The 16,679-nt window shown below is 47.4% G+C and overlaps 1 pseudogene; it reads left to right on the top strand.

The window, feature by feature from the left end:
- Positions 1-8,477: 8,477 nt before the first annotated feature.
- Positions 8,478-10,239, top strand: LOC105989985 (annotated as a pseudogene).
- Positions 10,240-16,679: the final 6,440 nt, after the last annotated feature.

Here is a 16,679-nt window from a genome sequence, read left to right as displayed (position 1 = left end):
GGTATAAATTGTGATGGTGTGGTGGTTTGGTGGTATATGGTGTGATGGTATGGTGGTGATGGCATGGTGGTATGATGGTATAAATTGTGATGGTGGTGATGGCATGGTGGTATATGGTGTGATGGTATGATGGTGGTTTGCTGGAGTGATGGTGTACATTGTGATGGTGTGGCGTTGTGATGGTGTGTGATGTAATGGTATAGTGTTGATGTTTTGGTGATGTGATGTCTTCATTGTGAGGGTGTATGGTATGATGGTGTGATGGTATACACTGTGATAGTATGTAGTATTATGGTATGTGATGTGACAGCGTATGGTGTGGTATGATGACGTGTGATGTGATGGTATGTGATATGACAGTGTAGAGTGGGGTACGCTGGTGTTTGGTGTGATGATGCTATGATGTGACCATGTGGTGTGATGATAGGATGGCGTGTAGTATGCCAGCATATAGTGTGGTGGTGTAATGGTATGACTAAGTGTGATGTTACAGTGTATAGTGTGATGGTATACTTTGTGGGAGTGTGATGGTGTGTGGTATAACTGTGTGGTGTGACGGTGTGATATATGAGGATGTGTGCTATGACAGCATACAATGTGATGGTGTGGTGGTAGGATTATGTGGTGGTGCTAGTATATGATGTGACAGTATGATGATATGATGGTCTGAGTGATGGTATGTCATGTGGCAGTGTACAGTGTGACAGTGTATGGTATGATGGCATGGTGGTATGATTGTGTATGCTGTGATGACACCACAGTATTGACAGTGTGTGGTATGACAATATGATGGCAGGATAGCATGACTGTGGGTGGTGTGATGGTGTAGGACAGCTGCCTGGAATGACCTACCTTTGGAGGTAGGCCTCAGACAGACAAGTGCCTCTATCCCAGCCCTTCTGGCAGAGAAAAACCAGCCCTATCCCAAGGGTCTCCCTGTCCCTGCCATTGCACTGCTAAATCAAGAACAGCAGGAATGCCGGGCACCAGTGGCTCACGCTGTAATCCTAGCTACTCAGGAGGCTGAGAGCTGAGGATTGCAGTTCAAAGCCAGCCCGGGCAGGAAAGCCTGTGAAACTCTTAATCTCCAATAAACTACCAGAAAACCGGAAGTGGTGCTGTAGCTGAAGTGGAAGAGTGCTAGCCTTGAGCTGAAGAGCTGAGGGACAGAGTTCAGGCCCAGAGTTCAAGCCTCACGACCGACAAAAAACAAAAACAAAAAAAGAACAGCAGGAACATAGTCAGGCTATCCTTGACACTCATGCTACCATCAACTACCTACTCTTACTTCACCATCAAGGGTGCCAGGAGGTAAAAAAGTATGCTATTTTAACTTAACTGATAACAGCTATGCCATTAAGGAACAAATCAGGCATCTCAAGGAACTTGAAAAAAATATCCAACAAAATAAAGGGGGACCTATTCGGGCAGCTTACTCCCTGGCTCATACCTATCTTGAGTCCCCTAACTGAAATTTCTTACCCGAAATTTCTTACCTTATTTTGATCATGCCTTGCCTGCTCAGGTGCATGCAGAACATCCTTGTGGAGAAAAGATCTGTCATCAATCAATCCATCAATCAAATGCTCCTGGGAGGGTACCTGGTTGAGCGTTCCTGCTAACTACTTCGCCTCCTCTCTGTAGGAAGCAGCTCCAGAAGAAACGACCTTCGTCCATAATCCTGACCTGGTGCCCCTTCCCTCATTCAATGATTAAACCAAAGAGTTGGGAATGTTAGCCCAATGAGCTCCCTTCCCATAGCTTAGTCCACTCCTTCCCCTCTCCACAGCTTAGCATGCTCCTTTCTTAGGCAACACTAGGCCCACTTAGTATAGGCAGTAAATAAGCAACCCCCTTTACTTCAGGATGGCACTTCTCTGGGGCAGCTACCACCATATAAGACAAGAGCCCTTTAGAGTGACTTTCAGGTCTGGGCAGCTGCAGGGCCCCTTATCTACTATTTGGGCAGCAGCCATAAATCCTAGTCCGCCATGATGAAGCCTCTGGCCCACATATCCACACCAGGGTCTGCGACGGGACCAGCTCGGTGGGAGCACTGGGACCGACGGGACAGGGATCTCGAGATAGGTGGGCAAGGAGTCAGCGAAGTGACAAACAGACACAGACTCAAAAGAGTTGCATCTGAGTGTATCTTTATTGAGGAGAATTAACATTTTTATACAGTGTGTGATTGCGACATAGGTTCTTTGTTTATTTAAGCACGTAATCAATTTTTTAAAAAGCAAAGTATTGATGCATTACATGACAATTGATGACTATCCCACCAACTGTTTAAGCTAAGTGGTGTGAAACAAGTCTAGCATATTGTTTAATAGAATGCATCATCTATTCAGCCTTTTATGTTTAATAATTAAACCTAAGACAGGGCTGTACTTATATTGTACTCTTTTTATTTTTTCCATATATTTTCAAGCCCCTTTGAAACCATCCTAAAAACCACTTTCAGGTTAAGTCAGGCATTCTTCATTTCCTAAGATTTTAATCCCAGTATTTGTTCACATAAATTTCTAATTGTTGTTTAAATAATTAAACACCATAATGATCTAGATCTACCTAATCTTTGTATAAAATCTAATGAGTTCCAAAATTCTCTTTTTTCTTTTATGTTAATCCAGCTATTTTCATCTTTATAAGCTCCTAGATAAGGCAATGGTTCATCAGTCAGTTCAGGAAATGTGATGTTACTAACTTTATATTTTGTGGGAAACCATCATCTATTCCCTATAACGTAAGCTGGACTAAACTTAATCATAACTGTTGGGGGAATCTTTCTTTTCCTTTTATAATCAGAGGTCCCTTTTTTTAGAAGTCTCTGAACTGCTGGGATAACTCTTTCTAACTTAGTTTAATTCATTAATTCTATCTGTTGTAACATATCTGGAAATTTTAAGTTTCTATATTTACTATGCATGAGCCGCAAAACTGCTTGTTAAGTTGTAGGAGTTTCTGGAGGCAGCGTCACATCAGATGATAGATTGATTGGGACATTGCCCACATTTAATCTTTGGTCCTAGTCTTTATTATTTAGAGAAGCCGTCTCTATTGGACTGGAAAGATACAACATGCTCTGTTCGTGGATCAATAGAAAAATAGGCGGGCTGGGAAGGTGGCTCAGTGGTAGAGCGCTTGCCTTGCATGCATGAGGCCCTGGGTTCGATTCCTCAGCACCACATAAGCAGAAAAAGCCAGAAGTGGCGCTGTGGCTCAAGTGGTAGAGTGCTAGGCTTGAGCTGAAGAGCTGAGGGACAGCGCCCAGGCCCAGAGTTCAGGCCCCACGACTGGACCCAAAAAAAGAAAAAAGAAAAATAGCCAAAACGAGAATAAAGGCAATGAATGTACAGCCAAGAAGAATGTAGTAAGAATAACGGTAGAGGCTATAAAGGTGCAGCCAAGAGTATGCGAAGCCTTGAACCAACACCCCCTTCCTGCAGGCATGCTTCCTTGAAGCTCTTTGTCTAAACGCGATCTCTCACACAGATTCCGCAGACTCCCAGGAGGTGGTGTGGCAAGGGTCTCCACCTCCTAGCCCTCCTAAACATCCTAGGTTATATAGGTCACCTCAGACAATAGCCGGCGGCGCTGCTTCTCCCTTCTCCCTTGTGAGAAGGGATCTTGCTGGCCCCTTTCCCGGTAATAAACCTTTCTTTGTTCTCTGTACCTGGATGTCTGTGTTGTTTTTCTGGCAAAGTCTAAAATACTCGAACAGGACAGGCTCCCATTTCTGCCACTATCTCTGCTTTGTCATGGTCTCACTCTGCCCCCCTCAGAACCGAGGCAGAGGGGTGACAAGCACCTGGGATTTGGGCTCAGGGGTTGAGGGCAGGTTCTGGAAGCTGGAATTGGCTTAGAAGGGAAGCAGGCAGGACATGGGAGAAACTTGTAACCATTGTAAGGTTCTCTGGAAGGAGACTGCCACATGGTTCAGGTAGAATAAAAGCTTATTGGGAGGAGAGCAAACTGCTGGCCCTCATGAAATGTAGTGTGCAGAGAGCTGCACCAGATGTAAGTGTGCAGAGAGAGGAATTGAGGAATTAATCATGAAGATTAATAGTGGGGAGGGCAGGGAGGGCAAGTGTGGCCATAGTGAAGGGCAGATGAAGATGTGACCTCAGAGGAAAAGGAAGTGACCGCAGAGCCTGTGGGACCACTCACTGTCCCCAGGTGTACCAGTTACCTGGGCTACACATGCTGGGTAAGGACTTCTATGGAAGTGGCCCGTGTGCGTGGACAGAGAACAAAGGGAAGGGGCCATTTTTCCCAGGCAGACCTAACAATGTGACTGAACCATCATTGGAATAGTGGGAGCACTCATCCTGCAACCAGGAAGGGGAGAGGGTTCGGTCCTTAGCGTGGCCCCAATCCCCCGCCCCCCTTTGCCTGTACTCCACCATGGTTCCATGGCTGACTCACCCACTATTTCTCCACACCATGGCTGGAGCCCCAACCTTCCCACTGCCCTGCCTCTGCTCAGTTGTCCCCTTCGTCTTGATGCCCCTTTTCCTTCACCCTTCACCACTGCCATTCCATCCCTCAAAGTCTGGCTCAAATTCTCCCCCCACTCCCTGGGGCCTGGACTAGCCCCCCTCTCCCAGGCAGAACTCATGCCAGTCCACTTGTTTTCCAGCCCTTCTGTGTGCAACTGCTCTGAGCCTTCTTCCCAGGCTGCCTGTGTGGGGACTGGGAGAGCATTGGGGGACTCATCTCTGTGGACTCCCTCCTATTCCCGTACTTAGCAAAGCAGGAAGTGGTCCATGATGGCATGGACTGAACAGAACCAAACAACCAGTGCCCACGCTCAAGGTGGTAAGCCTGGGTATAAGGACCCCCAGTCCAGGGGACAGGAGCTGGCTTTGGAAAAGCAGCCCTGGGTTCAGGATGGGGTGTTCATCCTGGCTACCTCTGAGCCTGTGGCCAAGAGACTTAGCTTCCCTGGCACTTAATTATTTTTTGGCAGTTCTGAGGTTCTTGAACTCAGTATTTGCAGTCATGCCAATGAAGTGGGGAGATTTGGTCTGGCTGGCACCCTTTTGGCCACATGGTAGATGGTAGAGTCTGACATCTTGTCTTCATGGTAGGAGAAAGTGAAGTTCCTGCCACCCAGGTGATAGGTATACCTGAATCCCTGAAGGCAGGTGCTGAATTGGTTTATTAATATTGTTTTTGTTTATTCTTCCACTTTGGCCTTCATGGCTCAACTTCCTAACAGTGTTATGTGTATTCACTGGCTGCTGGTCAGGACTCTATCTTGCAGTCTCTGGCCTTTAATAAAGACTCCAAAATTTGACCCCTTAAAATGTGGCTTCTCTGTTTTCTCACCATACTAGACCACCAGCCCCCTGTTATCTAAGGGTGTTTTTTTATTTGTTTTTTGTTTTGTTGGTCGTGGGGCTGAACACTGGGCCTGGGCACTGTCCCTCAGCTCTTCAACTCAAAGCTAGTGCTCTACCACTTGAGCCACAGTACCACTTTTGGCTTTTTTTTTCTGCTTATGCAGGACTGAGGAATTGAACCCAGGGCCTCATGAATGCGAGGCAAGCACTCTACCACTGAGGCAACTTCCCAGCCCGGCCAACTTCCCAGCCCTATCTAACTTATGTTTGAGATGGGGTCTGACCTTATGATGTCTGGGTTGGCCTGAGCTGCTATCTTCCTATTGGTGCCTAGGGAATGACAAGTATGCCATCACACCCAACCATTGTGCTCCCCCCTTAGCTAGAATAATAGTGAAATGGGGAGGCTAAGTCTAACTGGTGCCATGTTGGCCATGTGGTGGAGAATGGGGTTTAACTGGCACCATCTTGTCTTCATGGTTGAGGAAGGGGAAGCCCCACCTCCCAGGTGAAAGGCATGTCTGAATTCCTAGAGGCAGGGGTAGGGACCTGGTTGATAGGCTACTGTACCTCTCAGTCTTGTGCCTTGAACTGGGGAGACTCTCACGTTTCTTGTGATCCTGCCTCCTGGCCCTGACTCTATTTAGGCTGGACCAGCTCAGACACAATTATGTCATGCCTCCAGTCTCCTGACCCTCCTCCCACTTCAGCTCTCCATTGGAACTGCTATGGTTTGTTGGTATTGTTTTTCTGCTCTTTCTTTCCTTTCCTGCTTTCATGGTTCAGTCTTCTAACAGTGTTAAGTGTATTCACTGGGCTGCAAATTCTAAAACAGGAGTCCATCTGCAGACCACTGGTACTCCAAATTTGACCTCTCAAAATGTAGCTTCTCTGTTTTCTCACTGTACAACAATAGGAATGTACCACTATGTTCAGCCGATGGTTGAGATGGAGTCTCATAAACTTTCATGCCTGGGTTGGCTTAGAACAGTGTGTGAATCCTCCATCTTTCCCACCCAAGTAGATAAGAATGCAGACTGTGTCTGGCCATAAAGTAGATAAGAATTAATCTTAACTACTGAAGTAGCAGAGATCTGAGGATTGTGGTTTGAAACTAGCCTGGGCAGGAAAATCCATGAGACTTTGTATCTCGAATAAAATACTCAGAAAAAGCCAGAAGTAGAGCTGTGGTTCAAGTGGTAGAATGCTAGCCTTGAGCAAAAAACAAGCTCAGAGATAGTGCCCAGACCCAGAGTTTAAATCCTAGGACTGGCAAAAAAAAAAAAAAAGAAAAGAATCCATACATATAAGATGTTCATGTTGTGAAGATCAGACAGGATATATGTGTTGAGTGTGTAGCCTGAGGGCAGTGCCCAGCCAGCCCCAGTGAACCGCAGTCATCATTATCCTCATCATTGCTGAGCTGAAGCTGTGTAGACCAAATCCAGAGCCCACAAGCCAGTATGGCCTTGGGTCAGCATCCATGCATGGAGTTGCCAATATTTCCCAAATGTGGTTTGATAGACCCTGCTGAGCAGCTGTCATGAGACTCCCCCAGGAAGCCAGAAAATGCCCAGTTCAGTTTCAGCCTAGGATGACAGTAAGTGAGGGACAAATGGCCTGGAAATGGGAAGCCCTGGAGTGGGTAACCGGCCCCACAGTTGCAAGTGTTCCCAGCTCTATCTGAGCATCCTCCCTGTCACGCAGAGCAGGGTAGCCTGGGACAGAGGGCAAATGGGCGGCAAGCGTCACTCTAGCCAGCAGGGTTGGGAAGAGGCAGATTTCATCCACTGTCTGTTCCTTCCTCCATTCTAGCTCCCAAAGATTTCCTAAGACTCTGCTTGGTCAGTGACCCCCTGTGACCTATCCCTGACTGGCATTCTCCCTCCCCTGGAGGCCCTGGGGTCAGGGCTGAGCCCAGGAGGCTCCGGAGGATGCCACCTGCCTGGAGAGTGGGCCTGAGGGACAGGAAGGGCAAACCACTGCCCACCTCCATGAGTGAGGACCTCTGCCAGCAGAGGGGAGTAGGCATGGGGGGAGGGAGAGGGGAAGGACTCTGAGTGCTGCTTGGTGGCAACTCCAGTGGGCTGCGTGGACCGGGGTACAATTCTAGTTCTAGGCCCTGGCTTCCCTGTTGGAAGGTCTCTTGGTGGACACTGGAGCACCCCAGCAGTGTGGCCCTGCCTAAGCCAGGAGCTTCTCCTTCGGTCACAGTTCCACATATAGGAGTGGCTAAGCTACCCTGGAATTTATGCAAAGGAGGTGGTCTTACATATGTGCCAAGATGCACTGATAGAGGAGTGCTGGCTGGGCACTGATAATGCCCAGAGATAGGGGATTGGCTAAACAGCTGCACCCCAGCTCTGCAGGGGAGAGTGCACCACCATCCAATTGTCCTCTTGCTGTGTGAACCAAGTCCCCTCCCACTTGCTCACTCTATTGAGCTTGGAGTAGAATTGTATTTATATGGTTCTTTCTGAGTTTCCTTGATGAATTTCTATCTCCAGTTTCAGAAACTAAGTGAGCTGCTTAGAGGCAAAGACTTGGTGCCTAATTAAGTGTCCAAAGCAGAATGTACTCAGTAAATCCTTGTGAAGTGAATGATGGGTCTAAGATTTCTTGAAACAGACAATTTTAGTAATATATAATTAGGGAAAAAACATTGTGAAAGACTAGAGCCAGTACCCAGCTACTGTTAATTCTGTTCTTCTTTGTTTTTTTTTTGGGGGGGGAGGTGGGTGGGGGACCATCATGTGCCTGTTAGCTGCTAAATTAGGACTAATCCATAGCTAATCATGACAATTCTGTTGTTGTATTTTGCCCCCCTGTTAGAGATAGCCTAATATATACTTTCGGCAAATGAGAGTTCAAAAGAAATATGTTGGGATTGATTATTGAAAAATGTTTTGGCCTCCTCTGCCGCCACTGCCGCACGGGTCCTCCGAGCCCGGCGGGCCGGGACCGGGCACGCAGGGCCGGGGCGCGGAGTGGGCGGCTGAGGGACGCAGACGCAGCATGTAGTTAACATTCAATAAATGTTGCATGAATTAACAATGAAAGAACAAATGGAGAAATGTGATCAGGATGGACTCAACATTGCCTTCCTTTATGCTGAATAATTACCAGATGAAAAGAAGTGAAGAATTTACAACTAAAACACATAATCCACAAGAAAGAAGTATTCTTCGTTGTTGGAAATGTAGAAACTGTATAGCAACTTCTGGTTGCTTCATGAATTATCTTGAGAACCAGGTGATTAAGGAGAGACAGTCACTGGATGCCCAGCATAACTGTCACCTGTGGCACATGAATGCAGAGGCCCTTCCAGAATGGATAACCTGCCTGGTACAAAGAGCCCAGTGGACAGTTGGAAAACTGAATTGCCCTTTTTGTGGGGCTCGCTCAGGGGGCTTTAATTTTGTCAACGCTCCAAAATGTTCCTGTGGCCAGCTTGCAGCTGTCCATCTCTCTAAGAGCCGGACTGATTATCAACCAGCACAGGCAGACGGACTAATGAGACCATCGCTGAAATCCATGTCACATCCCAGAGTTCAGTCAGGTTGTGACAAGAAAACTCTGCCGACAGGTGGTAGCTCCAAAACCAGAAACCATAAGCTTTTAAATATGGCCCAAAATAATAATGGTCTTGGAAGATTAACAGAAGCACTCTGCCTAGAGGTACGGGCCACATACTTTGAGATGAAGAATGAAAAACTGCTCTTGAAAAGGTCAGATCCCAAATACCAGCTTTTTGTTCCCCAGCTGGTGACTGGCAGATGCACAAGAGCGTTCCATAGGAAATCACATAGTTTAGATTTGAACATCAGTGAGAAACGGACTTTATTACCCACTTTGTACCAAATACTTATTACCCACTTTGTACCAAATACATAGTAAGATTACAGCTTACCCCAGGCTAAATGAAATACAGCCCATCGACCTTTCAGGACTGCCTTTACAGTCTAGTAAAAATAGCTGTTCTTTTCAGAATCCATCCCGTTTTGATCCTAATATGCTGCTTCAAAGGTTTTCAGTGGCTTCCCGTGAGACCCAGACACAAAGAGGAGAATTTCAGTGTGGACTACAAGCTTCTTCAGTGTACTCTGACCACACTACTAATACCAGCAACCTGACTTTTGTGATGGATCTGCCCTCCACTGGGAGGAGCATGCTGGAGGCCTCAGAGCAAGAAGAACAGCTGTCTCCTCTGGACTTCCTGCATTCCGCCAGTTTTTCACTAGGCACCATTAACCAAAGGCTGAATAAAAGAGAAAGAAGCAAGTTGAGGAGTCTGAGAAGGAAGCAACGGAGGCATGAAAGATGGTTACAGAAGCAGACCTTGAATAATGAGATGAGTACAGATGATAACAATGAATATGCAGAAGAAAAGGATGGCTACATCTGTGCTGTGTGCCTGGATGTTTACTTCAACCCTTACATGTGTTACCCTTGCCACCACATCTTCTGTGAGCCCTGCCTGCGGACTCTGGCCAAAGACAATCCTGCAAATACTCCCTGCCCACTGTGTCGGACAATTATTTCTAGAGTTTTTTTCCAGACAGAACTGAACAATGCCATGAAAACATTCTTAACTAAGGAGTATTTGAAAATAAAACAAAGCTTTCAGAAATCCAGCTCTGCAAAATGGCCCCTACCAAGCTGCAAAAAAAGATTCCACCTTTTTGGGGGTTTCCATAGATGTGCAGCTCCAGTTACACGAAGGCAGTTCCCACATGGTGCACACAGGATGGACTATCTGCACTTCGAGGACGATAGCCGTGGATGGTGGTTTGACATGGATATGGTGATCATCTATATTTACTCAGTGAATTGGGTCATTGGATTCATTGTTTTCTGCTTTCTTTGCTATTTTTTCTTTCCGTTTTAGGAATTGTCATATCTTACTACAATTGAACAATCGTAAATGTTGTAAATAACAATTGCTTAAACATTTTTAAAATATGTTTTTAAAATGTGTTTATAATGTTGTTATATGTGACAATTTATATGACTGTTGGCATTTATAGAAAGCCTGGGATTAATGGATTTATGTATTAACGTCTTTCATGTAACAAACTAAACTTTATTCAATAATTAATGTATCCAGAATTTAGCAACAATGACCTATTAATTTTATACTTCTTGGTTTGGGATTTGAGAATCTTATTTTACAAGGTCACTTTGATACTTTGATTGTAAAAGGCTGCAGTTTTCCTTCCACTTAAAAATAGTGAAAGTATAAAGTGACATGATAATCTGGGTAGGTAGTATCTTTATTGATAAGCTAGTCAATCACTACTTAGGCAAATGAGATGCATTAAAGATTAATGATGTTCTCTGGGAACTAATCTAGCAGGGTATATTGTTTAGGTTTCTAATTATCTCTACTTATGTCCCTTACTATTATCAAAAACTGAGTAGCCTTTTTGTACAGATTTAAAAATAGGTCAGTACAAGATTTTTAATTGTAATAAGCAACACAATAACAAAGAAAATGAAACTAACCCCTAACAGCAGATGCTTTAGAGAGCCATATTTACCCTTTCCAATTTCAGGATGAATCACTTGAAGAAACAAAAAATAACTGATTTTAGTCATCTAAATGAGTAATGCATGCCCAAACTGTAATTAATGATTCACTTAACTAGACTATTGTCAAGTATATTGTAAATGTGCAATAAAGAGTGATTTAAAAAAAAAAGAAAAATGTTTTGATGCCCTAATAAAAATATAGAAGTGATTGCCTTTAGGGCCCTTGAAAATAGATGTGGTGTCATTTCAGCCATATTGTAACTTGAGGGAAATTGCAAAAGAATCCCAACAATGCTAGATTTAATGTTGTTGAGCCAGTGATCTAGTCAGACACCTCAGGTATTCTACCTACGTGCAAAAATTCACCTCTCTTGATTCAGGCTACAGCACTTGCAGCTGAATTCGCTCCACACAGACATAGAGTGGGATTCCATAAAGTATCCATATTGCAGAAGTGAACAGAAAAATAAATAGAGATTATACCTGGGTGGTGGGATCCTCCTTCATAATATCACATGTAAACAGTATGACATGTATCATGATGACAAAATAATACTTTGTATTCCGAAAATGGTAGTGGTTCTCTTTGACAGAAATAAACATAACGTTAGGTCCCCAGGAAGCAGTTCACTCCTGGCCTCCTGTGATGTCATGGAGACCAGCGTGAAGCACGTGACTTGATGGTAAGGGTGCTCCTCCAGCACTGTGCCAGTCCAACCTCGGGAGGGCAGGCACAGTGGTCCCAGGTGGAACTTGGGGCTCTGGGAGGAATGGAGGTGTCCCTCCCTCCCACTAAGACATGTCCGTCCCCGCTTCTCAGAAGGACCAGCCTGCCAAGCAGCTTCTCTACAAAGCAGCAACAGCCCTGGGTCTGCACATGGGGGCTGATGGGCGGACTCTACCTGTAGTGCTGTAAACACAGGTGTACAGGAAGTGGCCTTCAGTCTCTTCTACAACAAACCCGTGGTCTCTGCAAACATGACCTTGGGGAAAGGAGAAGAAATGCCAGTAAGGCAGGAAGGGAAATCCCCCGGCAAGGCCTCTGATCTCTCCGCAGCCAATGTGCAAGGCCACTGTGACAGCTCCATCTGCTGTAGCACAAGTAGCCATTCACCACTGGGCCCCCAGCCCACTGATCCCCACCCTGGGCCGGCATCCTCAGACAGGAAGCAGGAGGAGAAGTGGGGGCCAGGGACAAGCACGAATGACCAGAGGTGCTTGGGAGCCAGAGTCCAGGGATGGAATCGGGAGGGGGCCATGCTCCCCTGCCCTCCTCTTCAGAACTCTGCTTGTCCTTTAGAGTGGGGCAGGCCAGCCTAGATGGCCTGGTGCCAGAGGGACGCCCTCCACAATTCTCTTCTCTCTTTCCCCTTCCTCTTCCCCTCTGTCTTCACATTCACACTCAGAACCCCAAATCCTGGCTTTCTCATCTGTACAATGAGGTACCCGGCATTGCCACTCCATGTCTTCAGGGACATCTATGATTTTGCTGCCTGGTAGGGTCCTCACCGCTGGGGTCAACCTCAAAAAAGAGCCAAGCTGCTGGCTCATGGGGTGACACCTCAGGTCACAGCCCTGCACCGCACAGCTGCTGCCCATCCCCCAGGTGCCCTTCCCTGGGCCGCCATCACCCTGCATGGGGATTGAGGGGAGGAGGAGATGGAAATATCCTAGCCTGGGGCAAGAGCTGGGCCCTGGATTGGCACATTCCTCCTGCTACTCCCACCCACCCAGCACTAATGCCAACCTGGAACATGCCCTTGGGGAGTTTGGATCTGGGTGACACAGTTGGGTGGTTGCCTGGTGGAAGGAACTAATCATGCACTACCCCCTCCCTCATTTTTCATGCGCCTCATTCCTGTGCTTTGTGCCATGGATCAGAAGCTTTGCCAAAGCTACCATCTCACTTAGCTTTACTTGTCTTTAGTGAGATTGGAGCTATTGCAGCGATTTCACCAATAAGTAAACTGGGAATAGGGAGGGTATGGTGGTCTGGACACTCTGAGTTTAGTTGTAGAGCCAGGATTCAAACTCAGCTCTGGGTCCCAGCTGTGGTCCTGCACCATTGGTGCCAAGGCTGTCTGTGCTGCCTCCACAGCCTGCTGCAAACTTCCCTCCTCATCTAACAGTGACCTCTCTCCAGCCCAAAGGCCTCTTTAGTGGCCATATGGATGAAACCACCCTATCTATAGCTGCATGGAGGGGAGTGAAGATGGCAGGAAGGGACTACAACCATGTCTATGTCCTGAGGAAGTGTCCAGAGAGGGCTGTCTGGAGAAAGTGACCTTGCAGTCCCAAAGGATATGGAAGAGTCATTGGAAATGAAGAAATATGGGAGGAGGGAACAGCATTAGCTAGGCACTGATCTTCCTGGTGACTGCACAGCAGACATGGGCAACCTGGGCCACTCAGACAGAGGCTCCAGCAAGGGCATGACTCTATGGTGCCCTTATCTTGGGCTGCATCCATGTTTCCAGGGAGCTTATGAAATGCACAGCCTGGACCTATTCTGGACACCCAGGCTGTCCAGGTGGGAGCTGTGCTTCTCCCGGCTGGTGCTGGTGCTGTGGTCTGTCAGGTGTGGGCTTAGCCTTGATCTTATGACACACAGTAGGAGGAGCTGGCTCAGCTGGTGGTCCCTGGGCCACCCACCCCCTATGTGGCTGCCCCATCCCCTTACTACCCACGTGACCTGGTGGGTGCTTCTCAGGAGCTCTGAGAAAACTTCCACACTTGCCTCAGTTGTTTTTTTTTAAATGTTTTTTTTATTGTGAAAATACTGTACAGAGGGGTTACAGTTACATGAGCAAGGTAATGAGTACATTTCTTATTAAGCATTGTTGCCTCCTCCTTTGTTTTTCCCCTACCATTCCTTCCCTCCACCTCCACAACTACCCCCCTCCCCCCTCCCCTCCCCTCCCCACCCCTGCCTAAATGGTAAAGTTACTTTTTTCAACATAGTGTCTTCTACATCTCATTGTTGCAATGGGTCTTTTTCTTTCTTTTTTTTAAGTTATCTGCAATCTTTTTATTCTTTTCTATTTGAAAATGCTTAAAACAGAGAGGTCATAGTTACATAAGTCAAGCAAAAAATACATTTCCTTTTGGAATTTGTCACCCTTCCCTCCCTCTCTCCCAGTTTTTCCCTCCCATCCCACCCACAAGGTGGATAGTTCATTTCAGCCAGTATCTGTGAGTACCATTGCTGCATTTGTTTCAAATCTGGTTCTCTCCTCAAAAGTGGGGGCTGCCTGGGGCGGGGACCCTATCTACCTTGGTTGCTGATGCCACCTAGTGTCTGTGACTCGTACCATAGCTGTTGTGTTCACTAATTATGGACAGGCTCATAGGTGAGCAGGAAAAGGAGAGTAGAGGCCTTAACTCCATCTTCTCCCCACAAGTGCCTGCTTCCAGGAAAGAGAAGAGAGGAGAGAAATAGGTACAGGCATTCAAACTGTGTTAGGCTTAGAGAAGTCCATCCATCAGTATGTATAGCAGAAAGCTAGTCAAGATTCTCTTCTGTTCAGAAGCTTCCAGAATCCCCCTACCCTCAGGAAGTGCCCTGGCATCAAACATGCCCATCCTGCACACCCCATCCCAGAATCTCTAAGTGGACCCTGCTGTGCTCTGTGGATGTGCTGCCTGTTACAGCTGGACCACAATGTTGAGCTGCCTCCTCCAGGAAGGCTGCTGGGATGCACTGCCCTCTGACTGGGCTCCCCCCACACCTAACCTGCCTTTGCTGTGTGCTTTGCCTCTCTTACCACCATGCTCTAACCACCTCCCTGTGGGCTTTGGTGGGAAGGCTGGAGCAGGTGCTGCCCAGGCTGTGCTGGGCCCTGCCCTGCCTGCCTGTCAGGCTGCAGGCTGCAGGGCCTCACTCTGGCCACTGGGTGCCCTCTGCTGGTGCAGCTGGGTACTGCCACTGCTTTACCCAGAGTCTCCAGAACTTCATGGGGAGAAAGAAGCTCTTAGCCTGTCCCTCTGTCCCTCCTCCCTTCCTGACAGCTCCTCTGTGCTCTAGCCCTCCTGATCCTTGACTAGCAGCCCCATCCTCAGCAGCCTCTCTCCACACACCCTTCCCCATGGCTCTATAGCTCCCTGTCCTGAGCATCTGCTTTCCCCACATCTGCCTGTCTCTAGCACCAGAGGCCATAAAGCATTCCTCCTGATGCCGAGGGCTGCCTCTCTCTGCTCAGTGTCCTCCATAGTCCTTGACACACATCACATTACCCCTGGGCTACCCTAACTCTGTCTGTGACCACTGTGTCCCGTGGGGAGTCCAGCAGGCCTGGGAGGGCCCTCACCACAGGCCCTGGGGACTCAGTCCTTGCACCTAGGAGGCCTTGCTCAGATGCACTCTCCTCCCATCTGCCCTTGTCCCTCTGGAACCTGTGTCCACTCTGCAGACTTGATGTCACACACCCTGTTCCCAGAGGAGGCTCAAACTTCTCTAGATCTGTATTCCACATTGCCCATCCTACTGCCTTCCTGCTGGGCAGCCCTGCCCCCGGGGCCACACTACATTGTCCTCACAGCCCATTTCCTCAGCTCCCTCCCTCAAAGGAGCTTTTCACACTGCCCTGCATCCAAGCCCAGCTCTTCCTTCCCTGCCCACAATGCGCATCCCCTCCCCTCAGCACTGGTGTCCAGCTGATACCATCTCCACACTCTGTGTCTGCCCATCACCTTCACTGCTGTAACTCAGCATGCAGACCAGTGCTGGGCACACAGTTCCATCTCTAACCTAATCAGTCCTTCAGGTACCTATCAAGCTCTGGCTAGGTGCTGGGCACACCAAGGTGACCCAGTCAGGGTTTCTGTTCTATCAAGTCCATAGCCTCATGAGGAAGACAGTTCTCTGACAGATATGCAGGCAGCTTTTCCTACTTGCCAGCCCTTATTGAATCTGGGTACTGAGCCATAGCCCCTCTGTCCATCCTCTTCCAGCTCCATTAGCCCAAGGAGGAGCCTGGGGCTTCTGGGGACAAAATATAACCTTTACCCCTCCTCCCCCCACCCCTTGAGGCTCCCAAGAAACAGCTGGAAAAATCAGATCTGCTTTGCCTCTAGCCTCGTCATGATGTTGATATTTCCCTTTCTGGTCCTCAATTTCTCCATCTGTTAAACCCTCAGGTGGGGCTAGATGCTTCAGAAGAGCAGGAATGTTCTGACAAAGGTGCCAATGAACACGGAGAGGGGAGGGGGGTGCCTGACCCCTGTTCATCCCATGTCAGAACTGCTGAATGCAGACATGGAGACTCCCTCCTGTTCAGCCTCATCTGCCTGCACAGGTGAACATTGTCTATACCAATGTGTTGGGATAAGGGTATATTTAATTGTTGGAGCATCTCCCAAGGGTCCTTTGTAATTGAAGACTCAGTAGTTGTGGTTTTACAGTTAGAAGATGGAATCTTTGGAGGACAGAGCCTATGGGAGGCTCTTTGATTACTGGGAGTATACTCTTCCTGTTCCTTCTCCCCTTCAGCCCCTCCCCCCAGACAGGAACTGTGAGCATTTTGTTCCTCTTCACATATGCTGCCACTGCCATCCAAATCAAATGAAAGCCAGCCCAGGCCTTTGAACCTGCAGAACTATGAATGAAATCAGTCTTTTTTCTCCAGTTTCAGAAGTCACAGTAATGCAAACAGAATAATACAATATGTCACTCTTACTAAAATGAGATTATTGTATCATTTTGGTTTTGTTATTTGTTTAGTTAGTACTGGATGTGAACTCAAAGCTTTTTACTCTTGCTTGGCTTGGTTCTGTAAGGGGTAGAGCTGGTGTTCTACC

This window comes from Dipodomys ordii, unplaced genomic scaffold (genome assembly GCF_000151885.1).
Source record: "Dipodomys ordii isolate 6190 unplaced genomic scaffold, Dord_2.0 Scaffold61, whole genome shotgun sequence".
Classification (NCBI taxonomy): Eukaryota; Metazoa; Chordata; class Mammalia; order Rodentia; family Heteromyidae; genus Dipodomys; species Dipodomys ordii.
This window is presented reverse-complemented; position numbering and strand designations above follow the sequence as displayed.